A 24,856-nucleotide genomic window follows, 5' to 3' on the forward strand; every position below is an offset into this window, starting at 1 on the left:
GAATTAAACCACCAATCAATAATAGACAGGAACTTAAAATCCCAAATACACGGCATTTGAAATAACTCTTGATTCAGAGAGTAAATCACAAGGGATATTTTAAAAAATATTAACTCAGTGAAAATGAAAACTCAACATAAAATTTCTGGGACACTGCTTAATGAAAAAATTCTGGCTTTAAACGTTTATTTTAGAAATGTGTTTTATCAATATTGTAAGCTTCGTTCTTAAAAACACTAGGAAAAAACAAGTAAATTACACCCAAAGTAAGTGAAAAGATAATAAGGAAGAGAAATAGGAAACGGAAAAATAATTGAGAAATCCAACAAAACCAAGAGCTGACTTTTGAAAAGATCAATAAATTGAGAAACTTGTGACAAGATTCATGAGAGAGAGAGAGAGAGAGAGAGAGGAAGGATACAAATTACTAACATAATGAATGAAAGAGAAGGCATAACTACAGATTCTGGAGAGGATAACAGCATAGTAAGGGAATGTAATGAAAAATTTTATGCTAATAAAATCAACAACTTGGATTAAATGGCCAATTGCTTAAAAACACAGCTTACTCAAGAAGAAATAAAAACCCAAATAATCTTATATATGTGAAGAATATGTTCCTTGAACTTGTGAATGATACCTCATCCTTAGCATTGTTTGTGTTACCTATTGTGACCTACTTTGACTGATATGACTTGTACATGTGAAAGAACGTGAGAAAATAAAATGCTTTGGCTATGTATTCCTAAATTGATAAACACACAGAGCAAAAAGCAGTGAATAGAGTTATGCTTACCAAGACATTAAATATGGAAGCATATGGAAAAATACTGTATCTCCTGATTAGTCACCATGAGGACACACACAGAGAGTCAGGGAATAAAACCCCAGTCTACCACACCATCATCATCTGTCACTTCCCAATGAGCAACCCATGTGCTGGGCTCACTGCATCTCTCCAGAAAACACCGGAATGCCAGATCAGAGGATCTGATAGTGACTGAGGCAGAGAGAAAGGCTGACTAATTCAGGAATTCAGGTTTCCTACCCCAGTACCACCTTTTAAGTTTGCTTTGGCCATTTAGATTTTAAAGGAAATAATTGCTTGAATTTATGAATGTTTAAGTCATTTGTGTGGTTTCTTACTTCTGCTTCTGCATATAGGTTTTGCTAACAACTGAGTAGTAAAATTGAAATTGAAACTGAAATCAGAAACTCAAGCACAACACATATTTCATCAAAGAAATTGAATAAATAATTTAAAAGCTTTTCCCTAAATTAAAACATTCCAGATCCAGATGACTTCACTGGTGAATTCCAACCAACATTTAAGAAAGCAATCATACCAATTCTAAACAAACTCTTCCATAAAAAAGGAGGAGAGAACTCTTTATGTCCCAACTCTTTACGAGACCATCATACACTGACACTAAAACTATACAAAGACATCACAGAAAAAGAAAAACTACAGACCAGTATCACTCATGAACATATATTCAAAAATCCTTTAAAAATATAAGCAAATAGAACTAGTGATATTTTAAGGGATATACACAATGTAAAAGTAAGGCTTATCTCAGGAATGCAAGGTTGCTTTAATATTCAAAAATTAATTAATGAAATTCACAATGTAAGTAAAATGAAGGATGAAAACCATATAACCATCTTAATAGACACAGAGAAACTATCTGAGAAAATTCGATTTATGATAAAAATTCTCAATAAACTAGGAATAGAAAGGAACTTCCTTGACTTGATAGAGAGGATCAGTTAATTATGGAAGACTACGCTTTGCTTCTAATGTGAGAAACAAGATGAATGTCTGCTTTTATCACTTCTACTCAAAATTGTCCTAGAGATCCAACTCAGGGCAAAAAGGTGAGAAAAAGAAATAAAAGGCATCTGAACTGGAAAGGATGAAGTAAAACTGTCCTCACTCATAGATGACATGATTCTGTGCATAGAAAATCCTAAGCAATCTTTTTTTAAAAAACTACCAGAATAATTAAGTGACTTTTGCAAGGTGACGAGGCCAGTACACAAAAATCAACTGCTTTTCTCTACTAGCAACAACAACTAGAAATCAAAATTTAACAAAACACCATTTACAGCAGTATCAAATAATACTTTTTTGGAAAGTAGTATTACTTTAGTAATACTTAGGGATACATTTAGGAAATACTTAAGGATAAATTTGACAAAAATATATGCAAGACCTATACTTTAAAACCTATGAAGCATCTCTGGAAGAAATTTAATAAGGCCAAAATAAATGGAGAGCTGTATTATGTTCATGGTTTAGAATACTGTTAAGATGTTAATCCACTCCACTTTGGCCAATAGATTCAAGGCAATCCCAATGAATCCCAGAAGGCCTTTTTTTGAGATTGAGAAGCTTATTCTAAAATTTACATGAAAATGCAAAAGACTTAGGACGGCTGAAACGATTCTGGAAAAAAAGTTGGAGGACCTATATTACCTGATTTTAGTACTTACTATAAAGCTACAGTTATCAAGAGAGTGTGGTAATGGCATCAAGGTAGTCATATAGATCAATGGAACAGAATAAAGAGTCAAAAATAACTCAGATAGATGGTCAATTATTTTTGACATAGTTCAAAAAAGGAAAGGACAGTCTGTTAAAACATGGTGCTGGAATATCTAGATGACTATATGGGAAGACAAATCCTCAATCCCTACTGAACATTACACATAAAAATTAACTCAAAATAGGTAAAATACCTAATGGTAAAAGATAAAACTATAAAACCTACATAAAATACAGGGGAGAAAATCTTTGTGACTTTGGGGTAGGCAAGGATTTCTTAGCTAGGAAAGAAAAAGCAAAAACCACAAAAGAAAAAATTGATAGGGACTTCCCTGGTGGTGCAGTGGTTAGAATCTGCCTGCCAATGCAGGGGACACAGGTTCGATCCCTGGTCCAGGACGATTTCACATGTCGCAGAGCAACTAAGCCCGTGTGCCACAACTACTAAGCCTGCACTCTAGAGCCCGCAAGCCATAACTACTGAGCCCGTGTGCCACAACTACTGAAGCCTGCGCACCCTAGAGCCCACACACCGCAACTACTGAGCCCATGCGCCGCAACTATTGAAGCCTATGTGCTCTAGGGCCTGCATGCCTCAACTACTGAGCCCACGTACTGCAACTACTGAAGACCGCACGCCTAGAGCCCATGCTCCACAACAAGAGAAGCCACCGCAATGAGAAGTCTGCACACCACAACGAAGAGTAGCCCCCGCTCACCACAACTAGAGAAAGCCTGTGCACAGCAATGAAGACCCAACACAGCCAAAAAAAAAAAAAAATTGATAACTTGGTCTTTGTATTAGTCTGCTAGGCTTTCCACAGCAGAATACCACAGACTGGGTGGCTGAAACATCAGGAATTGGTTTTCTCACAGTTCTGAAGACTAGGAGTCTAAGATCAAGGTGCCAGCAGGCTGGTTTTTACTGAGGTCTCTCTCCTTGGCTTGCAGATGGCTGCCTTTTCACTGTGTCCTCACATGACCTTCTCTCTATATCTGAGCATCTCTATGTCTCTTCCTCTTCCTATAAGGACACCAGCTCTATTGGATTAGGGCTCCACCCTTATTACATAATTTAACCTTAATTATCACTTTAAAGGTCCTATCTCCAAATACAGCCACTTGGGGCTTAGGGCTTCAGCATATGAATTTCAGGGGGAACACAATTCAGTTCATAATGATCTTTATCAAAATTAAAAACTTCTGCTCTTTGAAAATTTCTTAAATAAATGAAAAGACAGGTCACAGGCTGGGGTAAAATATTCACTTCACATACATCTGACAGAGGACTTATATCCTGAATCTGTGAAGAACCCTTAGAATTCTACAATAACAGAAAAACCAACTAAAAATGTTCAGTAGGTTAGAAAAGACACTTCACCAAAGATGATGTATTAATGGCCAATAAGCACATGAAAAGATGCCCAACATCATTAGCCACCAGGAAAATGAAAATTAAAAACCACAATGAGATATAACTATATACCCACACCTACCCATTAAAAAACTGACAATTCTAACAATTGGAAGGATGTGGAGCATTGTTGGTGATAGTGTAAAATGATATAATCCTTTCAGAAAATTTTGACAGTTTTATTAAGCAGACATTTATCATATGATCCAGCAATTCTGCTCCTAGGCATTTACCCAAGAGATATGAAAACATATGTCCATGAAAGACTCATACAGAAATGTTTGTTAGCAGCTTAATAAAAGCCAAAAACTAAATATAACCAAAATGTCCATAAACTAGTGAGTGGATAAATTGTGGGACATACATATAATGGAATATTACTCACAGTAAAAGGGAATGGCTATTGATACATGCAACCACATGGATGAATCTCAAAATAATTATGCTGTGTGAAAGAAGAAAACATATTTAGGATTCCACGCATTTGAAACTCTAGAAATTCTAGAAACAACAAATCTATGCTATAGTGACAAAAAGCTGATCAGTGGCTGCCTGGGGCTGGTTGTCAATCACTCTGATTGGAAGATGGCACAAGCATACTTTTGGGGGTGAAGAAAGTATCTTTTTTTTTTTGGCTAGGAAAACTTTATTGTGCTCCATGTGTCCAGGGAGCTCATACATGCACATGCACACTCACACAGGCACACACAGCTAATACTGCTCACGGCATTGGCCATGGGCACTGAGTGGCCCTCGAGTTGGGAAGAGGCCCAGAATTCTGCTCTGGTGCCTCCTCACCACAGTCTCCTGCACTGCAGGCTGGCGCCCAGATAGGTATCGTGGAGGCAGCACCTTCACACTTCCAGGCCAGGATCCTTGCTCAGTCCTAGTGCCTGTACCAGGTCCTCTGCGAGCCCACTCTTCAACGTCCGTCTCAAAGACTTGTGGTTGCCACGGGAACGCTTGCCTTCCAGAACAGCTAAGGCACGAGGACTGCTCTTGGTCACTGACTGCACCAGCAGGTCCATGATCACATCTGAAGTGTCACTGGGTAAACTGGAGCCTGGAGGCTCTTCTTGGGGTACAGTGCAGGGCCCCACTGCTGTGGGCATGACTGGGGAGCTGCTCTGGACCATGCCTGAGGGAGCCAGATAGGGAGGTCAGGCCAAAGTGTTGTTTTGATGTTGTTTACATGGATGTATACATTTGTTAAAACTCTTTGCACTGTACACTTTAAATGGGTTCATTTTACTATATACACACATATACACATGTATATATACATGTATATATAAAAATACCTCAATAAAGTTGATTAAAATAATTTTTAAAATCCAGCAAATTTGACTCTCTACCCAGCAGCCCAACATAACCAATGTTGACAATTTCACTCTTCATGGATTGCAGTTTCTGTGCCGGGGACAGATGTAAATTAGGCTAAATTTGATACAGGAGTTTGGAGATTTTCATTGAGTGAACAAGTAACAGAAATCACACTTCTAATTTTAAACAAATGAAAAATATTTTCCCCAAACTCTGCCAAGAGTTGAGTTACTGCGACTTCCCTGGTGGCGCAGTGGTTAAGAGTCCACCTGCCAATGTAGGGGACACGGGTTAAAACCCTGGTCTGGGAAGATCCCACATGCCGCGGAGCAACTGAGCCCGTGTGCCACAACTACTGAGCCTGCGTTCTGGAGCCTGTGAGCCACAACTACTGAGCCCTCATGCCACAACTACTGAGCCCTCATGCCACAACTACTGAAGCCCGCACGCCTAGAGCCCGTGCTCTGCAACAAGAAAAGCCACCACAATGAGAAGCCCGCACACCACGATGAAGAGTAGCCCCCGCTCGCCACAACTAGAGAAAGCCTGTGTGCAGCAACGAAGACTCAACGCAGCCAAAAAATAAATAAATAAATAAATAAATTTTAAAAAAAGAAGAGTTGAGTTACTCCCAGCTTGGTAACTCACAAAGCTTTGTTGAATCCTTCTGTGACTCAGAATGAGGGGACGCTATCCTTTTCCAAATTTTGACAAGCTCACCAGTAATCTGTTTTAAAACATCTGTAGTCCTTCCTGACTTTTTCAGCAATGTTTCACTGCTCTTTTCTTTTCAAATGCTTCAGAATTGACTTTGAAAATAAAGGTTGTATTTTCCCCACTCCCTAAATTTTGAATGACTTATTTCAGAAATGGCTTGAATTTATATGCCTATCACTTTAGACCATAACAGTCCCCATTAACTGTTAAATGATGTCAGTTTGCTTTACTTTTTGGTTTTAGTGGGGATTTTTTGCTGGGTTTGCTGCCTGAGAGGGGCAGATTTATCTGATTTAGTTATACCCAGATGTGCCTAAATAAAAGACAGAGGAGAACAAGATACTGAGTCAGAGTTTCAGTGAATTTATGCTGTATTTCTCATAAATTCCTGTGGGTTTCTTTTGGCACCAGAATTTATTATTCTCTGTTCCTTTTAAAATACAGTCTGATGCAATAGTTAAGGGCCAGTGTCAGGCTGGGAGCCTCCACCTCTGATCAGCTGCTGCAACACAATATAAATCAATTCAGCAAGCATTCCCAGAGCATCTGCTGTGCACTCAGACCTTTGGTGAGCCTGATGGAATATTCAGAAGAAGTTCTGGCTTCAGGGAGCCTACAACAAAAAAGAAGCACGAATGGCTGCTAGGCTTCGAGCTAGGATAACTAAATTTTACTTAAGATTCCTCTGTTTAATTAGCAACATTCATTCAAGAATTCATTTAACTTCTTTGCTAAATGAATTTTAATGAGATTCCACGTCATGATTTTCAAAATAGGAAAAAAATTCTTTCTATTTATAGGATTGGGGTGAGGTTCAAAGAAAATAATGCTTAGGTTGTCAGTTTATAAAATATAAATGCAATAAAATTGTGAAGTTCATTTATTAGAATGTGATTGGGGAGATAAGCCTAAGACAACTCAGCAAAAAGTATATGAAAGTATGATTTATTTGTTTATGCCCTCATAGAACAGCAAAAAGGGATCAGGGTAAACAATAGTTTCAATTAACTTGAAAATTAGTAAAACAAGATTTTAAAAGATGAAAAGGTAGGGATCCACTTTGGGTTATGATGGAATAGCTTGTGTCAGATTACAGTTTTCATTGAGATCAACTGGAAAAGCTGGATAAATTTTTTTAAAAAGTCTGTTTGAACCGTTGCAGGACTCCCAAGGCAGTCACTATTCAAGGGGCCAAGATTTTGGAGAAAAAAAGAAAGCCCTTTGAAAGATATGACCATTTGTTCATCACTTTTCCCCTTGGGATGTCTGGTATAGGGTGAGAAGCTGAGGGGCCTGGCAGAGGTTACCCACAAAGAAGCAGAGAAGCCAGCAGAGCTTAGGCTATCTCACAGAGCAGAAAAATAAAAGCCACAGTTCTGGGCTTCCAAGGCAGCCAGGATTTGAGGAGTCAGATCTAAGAGACAATGGAGGCACAGAGAAGTGAGCCTGGCAGTTGGCATTTTTCTCCTTGAGATACTTGCCAAGTCTTAGCTATGTAGGGTAAGGAGCTAAGAAGCCAAGCAAAAGGTGGCTGAAAAGTTCCATGGTCCCTGGGAGACAAAAATCTGAATTTAGGGTTTGCCAAGGATGAAGGACCCAAGAATTACCCCAGGTTCTCAGCTGGGACCCATGGAGGGCTACTGTGTGAAAGATTAACCAGAGGAAGACTGACTCTTACAAAGACTGAAACCAGGCCTCAGGTCATTCAGCCTTCGATTGAACTGAAGTAGACCAGTGGCCCCTACTCCAGCTGCTTGCCAGAGGACAGGGTGAATCCTCTACAGAAGAAGGTGACATCATCCAAAGCCTCCACAAATTTAAATATAAGCTTACCAGTACTGAATCAAAAATACTAGGTGTACCAAGTCACAGGGCCAAGAGAAGAAACGGACAAGAAAAACGGACAGGAAAAACAAACCCACAGAGAGCCTAGATATTAGAGTTATGAGACCCTAACTTTCAAATAACTCTGATTAATGTTCAGAAAAAGAAGGAACAGGATGGAGAATTTTAGTTGAGAACTATAATCTATATTTAAAAATCAAACAGAAATTCTAAAACTGAAAAATTATGTAATTCATGGTATTAAGAGTTCAAAAGATGATGCAATAGCAGATTGAAACAGCTGAAGAGGATTAGTTAAATTGTACTTAAGTCATTAGAAAATATCCAGTCTGAAGTCCAAAACAAACAAACAAAAGTACTGAAAACAAGACACATATGGGATATGGTGGAATGTTTAAATATACATCCAAATACGCATATAATTGAAGCCCTGGAAGGGGGAAGAGAGAAGAATAGAGAAGTAGTGGTATTTAAAGAAATAATGACCAAGAATGTTCCAACAATGACAAGACATCAAGCTAGAGATTCAGGAAGTGCTACAGAGTCCAAGCAGGATAAATACGAAGAAAATCTCACCTAGGAACATCACAGTGAATCTCTAAACACCAAAGAAAAAGAGAATATTCTTAAAAGTGCTCGGAGTAAAAAGATGCATACCTTCAAAAGCAGAATAATAAGATGAAAGCCAGAAAAAAATACAATGATTTCTTCAAACTGCTAAAATAATAATAATAATTATAAAAACCTAGAATTCTATACCCAGTGGAAAAAAATCTTCCAAAAGTGTAGGCAAAATAAAGTTATTTCTACACAGACAAGAACCAAGAGAATTCAGCACCAGTAGACCAGCACTAAAAAACCCCACTAAAGTGTGTTCTTCAGGCAGAAGTAAAATGATCCCAGATGGGGAAAAAAGGACATGCAGGAAGGAATGAAGAACAACAGAAAGGGTAAATGTGTGGGTAAGTCTAAATGAATATCGACATAAGATAATGTAATATGAAGTTTCACATACATATAGACTTGCAGTGCATGACAATAACACAAAAAGGAGTAAATGGAGTTTGTGTTCTAAGCGTCTAGCACTGCCTAAGAATTTACGAAAGGACTACTTTCTATTAGACTCTAATAAGTTAAATAATCTAAGGCAATCTCTAAAGTAATAGTAAAAGAATGTCAAACTGACAAGATAACGGGTAAATGGAATAATGAAATGTATTTTATTATTGCAAAAGAAAAAGGAACATAAAACAGGTAGGAAAAATAGAAAACAAATAGTAAGGATGGAAAATATACAACCAAATGTGTCAGCCAAACAACGAAATACTCCAATTAAATGTAAAAAAGGAAAATACTGAAAAGAAGTAAGAGACATACGGGGCATGGAATAAATACTCCATTTAAAAGACATAGATTTTCAGACTAGATTTTTAAAAAATATATGTGTCTTACAAGAGACTCGTCTTAAATATTAAGTTGAAACATATGAAAAGGCCAATATTCAACCATTTTTTGACTTACAAAAATGGCAGCTTCATATGGTTCAACCTAAAATGAGGGCACAGTGAAGCTGAAGGGACAGAAGAAAATATACTATGCAAACAGTGGCCAAGAGAAAGTAGAGATTAAGGTAAGAAGCATTTCTAGCGTCAGAGAGATATTCTATAATGATTAAAGTGCCAATCCATCAGGATGACTCAATTATCCTAAATTCTTATGAACCTAATGGCATAGCTTCAAAATATGTAAAGCAAAAATTAACAGAACTCACAGGAAAAATAGACAAAATCACAATTATAAGGAGAGGCTCTAACATATCTCTTTGTAACTGATGAAACAAACAACAACAAAAAATCTATAAGGATATAGATCTGAAAAACGCAATTGACTAAATTCACCTAATTGGCATACACAGAACCTGCACCTAACATCAACAGAAAACAAATTAATTTCAAGTGTACCTGAAACATGTACCAACACTGACCACATGCTAGACCATAAAGCAAATCTCAACAAATTTCAAGTGGCAGAAATGATTCAAAGTATATTCTTTGACTGTAGTGGACTAAATAAAAAAATAAATTAAAAAAAAGATAACTGGAAAACTCCCAGATGTTTGAAAATTAATCATTATGCTTCATATAATACATGGACCAAAAAAATCACAATAGAAATTAGAAAGCAGTGTGAACTGAATAATATGATAAATATGACCTATCAAAACTTATAAAGCTAAAGCTGTACTTAGAGGAAAGTTTATAACCTTAAATGCCTATATTAGAAGAAGAGCTGAAAATCATTTATGTAAGTATCCATCTCAAGAAATTAGAAAATGAATAACAAATTATAGCCAAAGGAAATAGTAGAAGGAAATAATAGATATAAAAGCAGATATTAGTGAAATAGAATATAAACAATAAAAGAAAATCAACAAAGTTTGTTGTTGTAAAGACTAATGAAATTGATAAACCTCTAGAAAGACTAATCAAGGAACAAAGAGAGGGCACAAATTACCAACATCAGTAATGAAAGGATAAATATTCATAATGAATTAACATAGGCCACACTGCAGAGTGATTAAGAGTACAGCCTGTAAAACCAGATTGCCTAGGTCTTTGGGGTTTAAACAAAATTAATATTATTCACAATAGCCAAGATATGGAAACAACCTAAGTGTCCATCAAATGGATGAATGAATAAAGATGTGGTACATATATACACACAATGGAATGTTATTCAGCCATGAGGAAGAAGGACCTACCTAACGTTGGAAACCTATTTACCATTTGCAACAACGTGGATGGAACTTGAAGGTATTATGCTAAGTGAAATAAGTGACACAGAGAATGATATATACTGTATGATATCACTTACATGTGGAATCTGAAAAAGCCAAACTCATAGAAACAGACTAGAATGGTTACTAGGGGTAGGTGGCAGGGGAAAATAGGAGATGGTGATCAAATGTACAAACTTCTAGTTATAAGAGGAATAAGTTCTGGGGCTCTAATGTACAGCATGCTGACTAAAGTTAACGATAGTGTGTTGTATACTTGAAAGTTGCTAAGAGAGTGGATCTCAAATGTTCTCACCACAAAAAAGAAATGGTAATTATGTGGTATGATGCAGGTGTTAGCTATGTTGGTAATCATTTTGCAATATATAAATGTATCAAATCAACAAGTTGTACACCTTAAACTTATACATTATATGTCAAATATATCTCAATGAAGCTAGAAAATTAAATTAAATTAAATTAACAATATAGAATTAACCCATCCGATGGTTTTGGAAGATCCATGGCCGTTGTCTTTTCAAATATGGCTTTTGCCCCATTTCCTCATTTTTCTCCTTCTGGGACTCCAACCACACACGTTTATGGATGTGTGCTTCTGTGCATTTGCACACTTTCTGAAGTCAGATCTCCTGGGCCCTTGTCTGTCCTGGACACACTCTCTGCAGGCTACTGGGACTGGGTTCTCCTGGGGCGCCCTCTGCAGGATACTTTTGTCCTGGAGTGAGGTGGGGGAGGGGACAGGCACAGCAGAAGTGGCCCTGCAGCAGTGGTCCTGTGCACATGCATGATGAACGGCCCGGTCAGGGGCTCCCCAAATGAGAGGGGCTCGCTGGCGCCCTGTGTGTTCTCTCTGCCTTTGCTCCTGTACATGCAGGATTGGGCTGGAGCTGGACAGCCTGGGCGTGCCATCTGAAATCAGTGAGCAGAGAACAGAGGCCCTGCCCAGGCTCCTGCTAGACTGGAGGTCATCCCAGGGCGCTGAATGAGGGACCTCGCACATCTGGTTTGCTCTGTGTCTACATAGGCCCCTTGACCTCTCAGTGTTTACAGCTATGAAGAGAAGCCCTTTCTTTCCTTCAGCCAGGGCACCGCCACCCGCCCGCCCCACTTCATCAGAAAGAAGCAGAAAAGGTCACCACAGGGTTACCAGGGAGCCCCTGGGAAGCCCTCGGGTGGAGAGCAGCCCAAAGTGTGTTTCTCCAGCTGCAGCTGAAGCACATGCTCAGATGGTCCCAATTCTGGCAGCAAGACTGTGGTGCTGCTGATTGAACTCACTACAGAAATAAAGGCCTGGCCGCTGCTTCCTGGGAGCAAGGGGAGAAGAGGCCAAAGGCAGGAGGAGAGACCAGAGATGAGGGAGAAGAGAAAAACAACAACAAGGAAATTGGGAGGGAGCAGCAAATGGAGTGTGGGTGGGAATGGGCAAGACAGAAGGGAGGGAACAAGGCCAGGGGAGGAGAGAAGCGGCAGAGGGGAAACGGAGGAGGGCAGAGAGGAGTGTCCCTAGGTCACTGCCATCCACACCTTTCACGTGATGGCTAAGAGGATCTGCATTTTACCAAGGATAGGGCCTAAAATCCTAAAGCATGCAGCACTAGTGGTGGGATTCAGGCACAAGAATCTCAAGTGCTGGAGATGGCCCTTGATCTCGGAGGCCCCTTGCTTCCCTTCCTAGGTTTAGGATTCATCCCAGGAAACTGCAGCCTAACGCTGGCAACTGAAAGCTGGAAATGGGAGAAACTTTTCCTGTGTTTTCAAAAAGCATCTGCTCTTTGGAAACAAATTTCAGTGAGAAAAGTGAAAACCAGAATCACTCTAAAGAACAAAACTGCCTCCCTCCAAGCCCGTGTTCTAGATCACAGAAGCTTCTCTGTCACCCTGGGATTGTGTGTTCAGGCTCCCCATGGCTTTGGGAAGACCCAGGCAGTATGAGGAATGTCATTTCAAAGCCGGGACAGCCAGATTGATAATAAATCACTGTCCAACATGTATGGTTTGGCTGCATGGCCCTTCTGGGAATGGGGATTCAGGGCAAAGGAATCTGCCTTAATGGTTTTTCCAAAGGCCCAGTTCTGTGATTCTGGCTCTTGGAGGCTCCCTTTGCCTCTGCCCGGCCCTTAGCCAGCCCCATCTCCTCCCTGGGCCCTCAGACTCTGAAACCGAAGGCGGCTTGTGGCCTGAGAGACTGGCCCTCAGCTGTCTGAGAGATGGATGGAGAAGGCGGTCCGTCCTTTGCGGAGAGGAGGAGAAGCGCTACCAGCTGCAAAACAGAACATGCGAGCCAGGCCACCGCTGGCAGGGGAGGGTGCTTTCCAAGTGGAAAGCGGTGAGAAATATGTTGGAATCTGCCTCCAGAGTCATGGAATTTTCTTTTTTTAATGTCCTTTTCAAACACATACTTTGAAAAACTATTTAAAGGCGGGGGAAATTAATTAGGGCCCTTTGTGCTGGATCCCCTTCCCCAGAGTTCCTCTAGCAAGAGAAGTAAAAATAGAACCTGTAAGGGGTTGAAAATGTACTGCAAACAAAGATCATATTTAAGAGCCCAACGAAGCATGACTGTCCAAATAGGAAGAAAGGAGCGAATTATTTCCATCCCTGCCGAGGGAAACGGTGGCAGTCTTCTCGGGGTCGTTGGGAACAGCCTGAAAACTGGAAAAGCCCTAGGAGGAAAGGCCTTGCCAAGAGACAGACCCTGCTTGTGTCCCTCAGATAATCACCACTTTTGTCCCAACTCTATTACTGAGGAGGACGGAGGAAATCAGGAAGAAGTAGAGAAAAGCAGAGTTTGGAGGATATTAAAAATCTCTTCCACTTATGGAACAATTCGACCTTTTAAATATATTCTTCCATTCATTTGATCCTCAACTGCCCCCCAAAAAGGTAGACGTGGTGGGAGTTTTCATTTTCTCCCAATGAGAATGCTTGGTGAGTCCAAAGTAACGCAAAAGTGTTTCTGGCAGGCCACATAAGGTGAGGAGTCAGATGTATGACCCCCAGGCTGGCCAAGTTTCAGTGTAGCACAGCAGTGAGGAGCGCAGGCTTGGAGCCAGGGAGGCCTGGGAGTGAGGCTCAGTCCAACCACTCACTGGCAAGTCACTCCCACACTCGGAGCCTCAGCTTCCTCTTCTCTCCTGGTAACATTATCTCCTGGGAGCATTTAGCCTGAATAGACCCCCCCACACACACTTTGAAAGGTTGTCATGATGATGAAAGGAAAGGAGGTATCTGAAAACTTAGCACGTGCCTGGTGAATAGCAAGCACTAGGTCAACTGTTGCTATCAGCTTTGTCATCATGCTGGGATGCAGACAAAGGAGAATGATGCTGGAGAAGGGAGGGGGGAGGCACACCTTCTACACTGAGGCACAAGTCCTAACTCAAGGAGTCAAAGATCCTTGAGTCATGCGACCTGGGATAAATTACATCATCTTCAAGTCTCAGTCTCCTCATCTGTATAATGGGGATAATAGTACCTTCTGTGGCTGAGACAATGCTCTACGTTCACACTACCATGTCTTCTTCCTGAGCTCACAGTAGAACTATATTTCCCAGCTCCCTTGCTGTTAGATTGAGGGCCTAGAACTGAGTTCTTCCTGATGGAATATAGGTGGAAGTGACGCAAGGTATCCCAGCCCTGAGTCTTAAAAACATCCATGTGTTCCTGCAGCCCGATCTTCTCCCTCAGAGGAGATGGAGATGGTGTAGCTCCAGGATGGAGGAGTCATGACACAGAACGAACCACCCAACCTGCACTGGATTCTGCTGTGAGGGAGAAGAAAGCCTTTGCTGTGAAGAGTCACTGAGATTAGGGGGTTATTTGTGTCTCAGCACATCCCAGCTCCTGGTTAACACACCTCCCGGGGTGGGGGGCAGGGGGCATGAGGATCAAATGAAATCACGTGGGGCAGGGCTCAGCCAAACGTGGATGGCTACTCTGCCGGTTTCAGGACAGAGGGCTTGGGCACAGAAACGGTACTAGAAACCTTTGGGTCCCTGGGATCTTTAGGCTTACATACTACTAATACACAAAAAGCTGCCATCTAGTGAGCTTACACTCTGTGCCAGACACTGGCTGAGGAGCTTTCTCTGCGTTAGCGCTCACTCCCAGGATGGCCCTGGGAGGGAGGGTATAGGGTGCACCTAGAGGGTCAGCGGAGCGTGGCAGTTCTGAGTGAGGACACAGGGGCCCTCTGGCCAGGGTGTGACTCTGGATTTACAGTGTGACTTTGGACAGCTTACTTGACCTTTCTGTGCCTCAGCAACCACATCTGCACAATGCTGTGAGGGTTTAAATGAGTTATTCCACGTAAAGCACTTAGCACATAATAAATACTCTAACAGTGCTGGCTATTCCAAGTGTTCCCTTTTACAGATGATGAGGCTCAGAGAAGTAACATGACCTGCCCGTGGACACACGTCTAGTAAGAGGTTGAGCCTGGAACTGAAGACAGGGTGACTCCAGAGCTGGTGCTCATCTCTCTGTATTTGCAGGAGAAAACGCCCTGTGCCCCATCAGGAGACCCCAGGAGAATCGCAGCTATCACTCCTCATCATTGTCACCATCATCACCACCACCAGCACCCCCTACTTTGTAATAGCACTTTACAGTTTTCACAATGAGTTTTAACATTCTACCGCGTTTCATCCTCACAGAAATTCTGATTCCCATTGTACAAACAAGAAAGAGAGCGATGGCTTACCCAGGATTGCTCACTCCATGGTGGGAGAGCAGGGCTTGAACCCAGGTCCTTTCCCCCACATAGCAGTGCCACTGGGTGGCACGATGGGGCACCTTCAGGCTTGCCTTAAGCAGCCACGTTTTCCTCCACAGCCCACTCCTCTCTACCTAGGTTAGCCTCCAGCTTCTCTGTGGTCAGTGGACTGGGGAGACCTGGCCTGGGGGAGTAGGGCAGTGCCATCTCCTGCAGCGGCGCCACCTATGTTGGGAGCAGAGTGACACACCATCCCCAGGGCTGAGTGGAGACCCTGTGAAGGGGCAGAGCCAAGATGTGCCGTGGCCCAGGTTGCTAAGGAGGATCTGGCTGGAGCACATGCTGTACAGATGCCCAGAACAGAGGATGTTTGGCCAAAGGCATCCAGCCTGGACCTCTCTGCAGTGTACAGGGTAGTGAGAGCTGCTCATGGGGTCAAGGCCAGCCTCACGCCCCACATGAGCTGTGCTCTGGTCCATGGTCCAGCCACACACTGATGTCTAACCCTAGCCAGGACTGACCTCAACCCTGGCCACACACAGACCCTTAAACCAGGCACAGACTGGCTCCAAACCTCAGTCACAGGCTGACCTTGAACCCAGCCATGGTGTTATTCCACCTAGAGACCGACTACAGACTGCCTCTGAGAATGACCCATACTTGACCCCAGCCCTCAAGGGCCGCCCTTAACTGCCATGAACTAACCACTCACTGATCACAGACTGACCCCTGATTACTAACCCCTAACCCTGGGCCAGCCTGACCCTACAATAGCCTAATCTAGAGCATGTGTCACTGGACATACAAATAAGAGGGCAAGTGAATCTTCACTGTACAACACTTAGACCCCCCATTAGGTTGGGGAGCGGGGGGGCATGGTCATCTCTACAAACACGTATGTAACCCGTATTCTCTGAGGAAGAACCTTGATGTGAGGAAAACACATGGTGAGATGGTCTCAGCTACCTCCTCCAGGCTGGGCAGCACTTGAGTCCACCCTAGTAGAAATCCTAACAGAAAGAGAGAAACCTGCCTAACTCTTTTACGAGGGCACTGTAACCCTGCTTTCAAAACTTTATAAGGGGGCTTCCCTGGTGGCGCAGTGGTTGAGAATCTGCCTGCCAATGCAGGGGACGTGGGTTCGAGCCCTGGTCTGGGAAGATCCCACATGCCGCGGAGCAACTGGGCCCGTGAGCCACAACTACTGAGCCTGCGCGTCTGGAGCCTGTGCTCGGCAACCAGAGGCCGCGATAGTGAGAGGCCTGCGCACCGCAATGAAGAGTGGCCCCCGCACCGCTATGAAGAGTGGCCCCCGCTTGCCACAACTAGAGAAAGCCCTCGCACAGAAACGAAGACCCAACACAGCCATACATACATACATACATACATAAAAAAAAAAAAAAAAAAAAAACTTTATAAGGACATTACAAGAAAATTACAGACTATTTCACTCATTGCCATAGCTGTAGTTCTTCATAAAACATTAGTAATATTATTTTTAAAATAGCACATCATGACTGAGAAAGGTTTATCCCAGGAATGTAAGGATGGTCCGGTATCAGGAAATCTATCCATGTACCTCACACATTAATAAACTAAGAGATAAAAATCACATGTGTCTCAACAGGCACATAGAAATTGTTTGAAAAGGTCATGACTCTTTACGATAAAAAGTCTTAGAGCCTAAAAATAGAAGGATTTTTTTTTAACTCTAAAAAGATTCTCTACTAAAATCCTACAGCAAATATACTTTATGATAATTTTTTTAAAAGTTTAGATACATTCTTCTTTTGTTAAGGTACAAGACAGTGCTGACTACCATTATTCAATATAGTACTGGAGGGCCTGGTCAATGCAATATAATAAGAAAAAGAAATGAGGATTATAATATAACTATTGTAATGGAAGAGATGAAACTATCAGTGATAGAGAATATGATTATCTACAAACAAAAACTACCATCGAGCAGGTAAACTAATAGAACTAAAATACATAGTTTCACAAGATGGCTGGATATAAGATCAACCTACAAAACTCATTAGCATTCCTCTAAAATACCAACCAACAATTAGAAAATATAGTAGAAAATAAACTTCTATTCACCATAGCAACAAATCTATAAATCATGTGAGGATTAACCAAGTGAATAAATAAGACGTTTGTGAATCAAATTGTAAAACTTTATAACAAAGGTAAACACCAGCTGGATGTAAAAGGTAAATTTAAACAACTTATAGAAGACATACTAGAAGAAAAGCCTCGTCTGGGGCTTCTTATGTGGCCCCAATGGTACAAACCTTAAAAGGGAAAAATGATGATATGTCTACATCAACATTAACAATTTTTGTTCAATAAAAAACACAATGTACAAAGTTAAACAAATGATAACCTGAGAGAAAATATTTTCAATGACTAAAATGGAGTATGGATGTAAAAGATACATAAGGAATTCTTGCAAATCAACAAGTTAAGACACACAACCCAATGCCAATCGATAAATTGTCAAAGGAGATAAAAAAGCAACTTGCAGAAGGAAAATGCCAAATGGCTAAGAAGTATATGAAGGGAAACACAAGCTCATGGCCCTTAGAGAAATGCAAATTCAGACAACTACGACATGCCCCCTGATACCCATAATCCTGACAAAAATTAGAAAGCTGTATACTATCACCCATAATCCTGACAAAAATTAGAAGGTTGGAGAAGTGGGGGAGCAGAACTTACTTAGGTGGGAGCATCTATTCTGAAGAGTGACCTGGTCATACTTAGTGAATGAATTTTGTGCAGTACAAGCCCACCACAGGTATACAATCCAGAGAGACTCTCCCACAGGCCTATGGAGAAGACAGGGAAGGATAATCACCCCAGAAATGCTGGCGGCAGCAGAGTATCAGCAGAAATCCTAGCATTCTAAGTCCACTGCTGCTGATATGCACTGTGGAACCTGTGCCACAGGTGGAGCCTGTGTACACCGCATGTACATACAGCAATTAGGGGTAGGTCTTAAAAAACGTAGCATTGACAGAAAAAATGCAAGGAAGTAGACAGCTAAACCACATTAACATTTATGTAAATTAAAAGCAAATACACATAAAGAGCACTACATATTTCCCCAAGATACACACATATCTAAAGACATATATTACATACTTTGGAGTGGGGGCCAATGTGAGGAAGGGAACTAGACCAGTTGGGGGATGAAAGCAAAAAGTAAAATAAAACAAGACAGGGGTTGTATTAGTTTCTATTACTGGTACACATTTCTACAAACCCAGTGGCTTACAACACAAATGTGTTATCTTACAGTGCCGGAGGTCAGAAGTCCAGGATCAGTCTCACTGGGCTAAAGTCAGGAGGGCTGGTTCCTTCTGGAGGCTCCAGGCTAGCACCATGTCCTTTCCTTTGCCTTTCCTTCTAGAGGTTGCCTGCACTCCTTGGCTCATGGCCCCTTCCTCTATCTTTGGAGCCAGCAGTGTAGCATCTTTTCATCTCCTTCACTCACTCTGCTTCCATCATCACGTTGTTTTTTCATCACGTTGTTTTTTCTGACGCTAACCCTCCCGCTTCCCTTTCATGTGGACCCTTGTGATAACATGGAGCCCACCCAGATAATCCAGGACAGTCCCTCTGGCTCAAGATCCTTTTCTTAATCACATCTGCAAAGTCTGTTTTGCCATGTAAGATAACATATTCAAAGGTCCCTGAGACTAGTACTCGGGCATCTTTGAGGGACCACTAATTTGCCTACCACAGCGACTTTGCATGGACAGATGATGTTGGAATTCCATGAATCAGAGTAATTCTCTCAAGTCTCTATAATTTAGGCTTTATAGAAAAGCACTCTGAAGAAGTGTGGAGTGCTGAGAGAGTGTATGTCACTGGTACTATGTCCCTCTTAGAAGGCTTGGGATGGTTTGATGCCTATATGTTTCTTACGGCTGTTGTAACAAAGTACCACAAGCTGGGTGGCTTTAAAGAACAGAAATTTATTCTTTCACAGCTCTGCAGGCTTGAAGTTCAAGATCAAGGTGTCACCAGGGCCATGCTCTCTCTGAAAGCTCTAGAGGAGAATCTGTTCCATGTCTTTCTCTTAACTTCTGATGTTGCTTCAATTCTTGATTTGTAGAAGCATCACTCCAATCTCTGCCTCCTCATCACATGGCCTTCTCCCTGAGTGTCCCTGTGTCTGTGTCTCTTCTCTTCTTATAAGGACACCAGTCAAAATGGATGAAGGCCCATCCTAATGACTTCATCTTTACTTGATTATACCTACAAAGACTCTATTCCTAACTAAGGTCACATTCACAGGTACTGGGGGTTAGGACTTCAGCATACCTTTTGGTGGGGGACACAATTCAACCCATAGCAGTGCCATGTCACAGGCTCCCATTGCACAAGCAGCACTTGTCCACTGTATTATGATTGCCGGTCCACCTCCCTACTCCCCTACCAGACCGCAAGTGCTGTGAGAACAAGACCATAGCAGTCATACTCACCACTCCATCCCCAGGGCCTGGCACACAGTACACAAAATATTTTTTGAATGAGCGAATGCCCCCGTAATGAGTAAGTAGATCCCTGCTCCGACTGTACCTGCTTGCTCCCTCTTGCCTTAGTAGCCTGCCTGGATGTGACTGTGTCTGGCAATTACTCCCATTTAGCACCATAGGGAAGTCTTAGTTTGAAAGAAATGGACAGCAGTGGTCAGAGTCACTCCTGTGGCTTCACACCAGTTCTGCCTGGCAATAATCCAGGAGCAGATGTGAAGGTGAGTGCTGTACACTTATCCCCAAATTGGCCCACCTGCAAACACACTTGGAGGCTGCAGTCAATGCTGCAGGCCCGGTTCCAATTATCCCAGCTGCACAGACTCACTCTTCGGGGGGAGGGGAAATGCCACACGCCCAGCACCCTGAAAGTCATCTGACTCCTCATCTGAGAGCTTCCTCACCAGTGTCAGAGGTGGGGTGGGCGGGACGAGGTGGGAGGGAAAAGTGGTGAAAAGCAAACCCTTTGCCCTGGCTGTTATTTAGAAACCATGAGTTGCCCTTGTTGACGTCACCTGTGGGAGTTCAAAACAAGGGAGAAGCTGACCTGGCCCCATGTTCACTTGCTACATGGGTTTACGTAAGGGGATCTGGAACTCCTCCAGGGCACGCAAATGTCAATAAAGGAACAGTAATCACAGACAGGAACTGATTATTCCTCTAGGTCTAAAAGCACCACCCCCTTTTAATTACTTGGTGTGAGGTGCTGAGGGGGTGGCCTGAAATGAATTCTGTACAAAGGAAAAAAACAGATTATGGGGAACCTTGAACCAAAGAAGCACAAACTCCTACAAACAGTTGGGACAGTGCTGTCTGACCATTACACTTATAAAGTCTTATGGACTCATTTGCTCAGCCGTCTTATGAGGTAGGAGGGCAGGAATTGTACCCAGGGAGCCCCAAGCACAGAAGGCAGAGGAGGATGCTGGGGGATTCTGGGACCCCAAAGCGATGGCTGTCGGAAGGCCGAGAGCTGCCGTACACAGGAGCTGAAACACAGGCCTTGGGGCCTGCAAATATCATTACCCCAATGAGACGTGTCTGGCTGTCCAGAACTTTCCAGTCGTTGATGAAAACCAACCTGTTAACGCTTTAGGAATTTGCTGGCTGGCTCCCTCTGCTTCCTCGGGGATGGCGTTTGCAGCAGAAGCAGGCCAGGTGTGGGGTCAATGAAGATGAAGAGGAGCGGGTGGTGAGACGGGGTTCAGGAGAGTGAGCTAGATGCGGGTTCGGGCGGAACCGCTGACGTCTGGACCGGCTCCAGAGGCTCGGAGCAGACATTAACATCTACCCGGAAAGAGAAATAAAATCCCCTGCTGGCAATCCACAGAAGCCTAAAATTCGGTGGGGGTGAAATGGAGAAAATTGCACTAAGGGGGTAAGACGAGAGGCTGTCTGTTCGGCCGCGAGGACGGCGGATGGCTTCCGGAAAGCCGCCCTGCTGTTTCCGGTTCTGCAATCCTTTCCTTCCGCGATTCCTCCCTTCCGCGATTCCTCCCTTCCGCGGTTCCTCCCTTCCGCGGTTCCTCCCTTCCGCGGTTCCTCCCTTCCGCGGTTCCTTCCGCGGTTCCTCCCGCGCTGACGTCCTGTCTCTGACAGAATCCTTCCCTTCCCTCAAGGCGGAGCTCAAAAGCTTCCCCTCGGCGAGGAGACTTGTCTTTTCCTCAGACCCTCCCTGGAGCCACTGTGAGTGGGTCGCCGCGTGAGCAAGTAGCCCCCAGCTTCGTGTGCCGCCCAGGGATGGCCGACCCCGCCCCACCGAGGAGTCTCAGGTACGAGCTCCGTTTGTTCTCAAAGCTGCAGATGTTGTTTGTGCTAGTCCCTAAACACCGCCACCCTCCAGCGGCTCCAAGCAGAATCACGCTCTTCATCCTGTTCCTGCCAAAATGTTAGCCCAGTGCTAGGGGCTCTGTGATCCAATCAGGTTACTAAAATCAAAGTCTCTTGGGTGATTGTCTAGATCATTTAAGTACTATTGTCACCATGCACCGTTCTAACTTCTCTTTAACTCTGAATCGCACTCCTCCCCTGCCCCCCTTTTCTGACTTCAAATCCTCTTGGAGTGGGTGCTGTGGTGGCCTCCCTCCAACATGGCCCCGAGGACCCACCTCCTGCTGTTCACACCTTGTGTGGCCTCCTCCCACTTGGTGCCAGGGTTTCGTGAACAACGGTGTGTGAACAATGGAATATGGCAGAAGTGAGGTGTGCCACGTACAAGATTCGGTTCTAAAAGACACTGCAGCTTGGGGTGTCTCTCTCTCTCCCATCACTTACTCTGGGGATAGCCAGCTGCCATGTCATGAGCAGCTCTGCGGAGCTGAGGCCTCTTGCCAACAGCAACATGAGTGAGATAAGAAGCTGGTCCTCCAGCCCCAGGCAAGACTTCCAATGTCTGCAGCCCAGGCTGACAGCTTGACTGCAACTTCATGAGAGGCCGGAGCAGAGCCACCCAGCTAAGCTGCTCCCAGATTCCTGTCCATCGGAAACTGGGAGACAATCAGTGTTTGTTGTTTTAAGCTGCTAAGCTTTGGGGTAATTTGTTATGCAGCAATAGCTAGCTAATAACCAGGGCTCTTGGGTAGGCAGGGGACCTCAGGCGCAGCCCCTGCCAGCAGCCAGCCAGGGCAGCAGGGAGGGGAGATTTACTCACAGGACTGGAGGCACAGCCAGGAGAAAAGAGCCCCAGGTCTGGGCTTGTTTCTGTGTGATGGCAGCAGCCTCTGCAGATGGAGGGTGCTGGCTGAGTGGGTGGAGCATGTCCCTGGCCAGAGCACAGCTTTGCATCGCCTTTCTGTGGTCAAGGAAGTCCCACGTTCAGTAAATAGCGGCTATTGCTGTAACTGACTGTGCCATGCTCTTAGTTTGGACCCTACTGGGGATTTCCTTTGGTAGGAAGGTGTTAGGTTTTTGCAAGTTCCAGAAGGTCGAGCTGTTTGGAGCAAGCCTAATGTGCGTGGACAGAGTTCATTGCTGGGGGCAAGGCTGCCACGGGCTGAGCAGGGCAGGTGTCGGTTGCACAGGGCACTGCAGGGCCAGCCAGGGCAGTGAGGCAGTGGCCCATCTTCCCAGTGAGACCAATGGGTCAGTGAAGAAAGAAGCTGTGACCTGGTCAGTAGACACATCTGCGTCCAGGCTCATCGGGGCCCTGAACACCCAGGGCAGCTAGTGGCAGTCCTCGCCCAGTGGGTGTGAGGATTCTAGAGGACATGCTGCTTGATCAGAACTGGCTCACATTATGGGTGAAGAGGCCGAGGGGCTGTGGCTGAGCAGAGGTGGATTGATAGCTGTAGTATGTGGCCCTGTGGACAGTTCTGTCGTGGCAGGGCCACGTGTCAGCTTTCCTCCATGCCAGCCTTAGAAAACATCCCCAACCCTGGCTTGATGAAGCAGTGAGGACTCTTTCAGCTGCAAGTGGCAGAAACCTAGCTCGATATTGATAATAACCAATACTTACTTAGTGCTTGCATTTCCTTTATGTATATTAACTCAGGGAATCCTCACTGAGGATTGGATAAAGGTGGATATTCTTATCCCCATTTTGTAGATAAGGAATATGAGTTAGACTGACCCAGGTCCCGCTGCTGGGAAGTGATAGAGCCAAGATTTGGCCTAGGCAGGCTGGCTCCAGAGCCCATGTCGTTAACACCATGGAGAGGAAAACTCTCTCTTCAGGTTTACCTGCATCCAGAGGCTCAGATGATTTCACCAGTACCCACTCTCCTCACCAGTTCTCAGGAAGTTCCTGGTGTTGATCTAGTCTCTGTGCTCTCCATGTGGCCATCAGCAGCCTAAGTCTTACACCCACTCCCAACTGTTTAAACAACAGCACCAGAAATTAGTCTCAGTGGGCTCCCTGGGGTCATATGCTCAACTCTGAGCCATTTTCTGTGGCCCAGGGCATTTGATGCTCTAAAAGGCCAGGGTTGGGTCACAGGCCCTGAGAGCCAGGCCTGGAATCAGAACCCCAGAACCCCATGGCCTAAGAGTGGGGAGAGGGGTCTTATTTGCCCAGAAAACAGGGGAGCAGGTGCTGCACAAACACAGCAAATGTGTCTGAAACAACATTACTGTCTTCCAATATTTTTTAATGGGCGATGAGGGGATATAACAACACCATTAAAGAATGTTCTGGAAACACACACACACACCCCTCTATGCCACACCAAACACAACTCTTTTTACTCTTGCTTATTTCCTCCAGGCCTTGTCCCCACACATACATCTTTTAGGCAGTGATAGCCCACAGTACAATTCTCCTGTCTGCAGGGAAGATCTTTAGAGACTATGGCTAGCCTGGGGATGGTGTGGCTAATTTCCTTTCATACGAGACATAAAGGAATCTTGTCACTGTGGGCCTCTGACCATAAGCTTATAGTTTCCAGGGTGTTCTTTTGGTTTGTTTGTTTTCTCATGTTGGAATTTTGCCCTTGTGTCTCCATGAGATCAACAGTGGCTTGTTTCTGGGGTGCTGGAACGGGTAAGACGGGGAGGAACCAGGTGGCAGTGCTAGCCTGACCTCCCCCTCCACAAGCCACACAGACAGCCCTTGCCAGGGTCCTGGGCAGGGGTTGCCCTTACACTTGGGCTCATCCACAAGAGTCCTTCGCCAGGCACTTCCGTGGGACTGGCTTTCAATGCTTGGGCCTGTAAGCTGGTGGCCAGGATCATTCTGTAAGGCAAGTGCTCACAGCAGGAATAATAAGTATAGTGTACTTTTTGGAGCACATTCTCTATATGCCAAGTGCTATGGAAAGCTTTTTTGCACACATTCTTTCACTGAACCCTCATAACAACACTGGGATACAAGTACAATTGTTGCCCCTGTTTCACATGTGAGGTTTCATAAGTGACCTCATCAAGGTCACACAGGTAGGGAAGGTGGAGCCCTGACTCAGACCCACCAGTCAGAAGCCATGTTCACAACCACTTTGAGAGGGGGAGCAGGAGGTTA

At 43.8% G+C, this 24,856-nt stretch overlaps 1 long non-coding RNA gene across 1 annotated transcript in view; it reads right to left on the reverse strand.

Annotated features, from left to right (window-relative positions):
* Positions 1 to 21,288, reverse strand: part of LOC130707650 (uncharacterized) — a 70,025-nt gene extending 48,737 nt beyond the window's left edge. The window contains exon 1 of the long non-coding RNA XR_009007648.1: positions 20,987 to 21,288. This is a non-coding gene — a long non-coding RNA (uncharacterized LOC130707650). The remainder of the gene's footprint in view (positions 1 to 20,986) is intronic.
* Between the last annotated feature and the right edge of the window lie 3,568 nt (positions 21,289 to 24,856).

The sequence above is a fragment of the Balaenoptera acutorostrata genome, chromosome 3 (genome assembly GCF_949987535.1).
Source record: "Balaenoptera acutorostrata chromosome 3, mBalAcu1.1, whole genome shotgun sequence".
Taxonomy (NCBI): Eukaryota; Metazoa; Chordata; class Mammalia; order Artiodactyla; family Balaenopteridae; genus Balaenoptera; species Balaenoptera acutorostrata.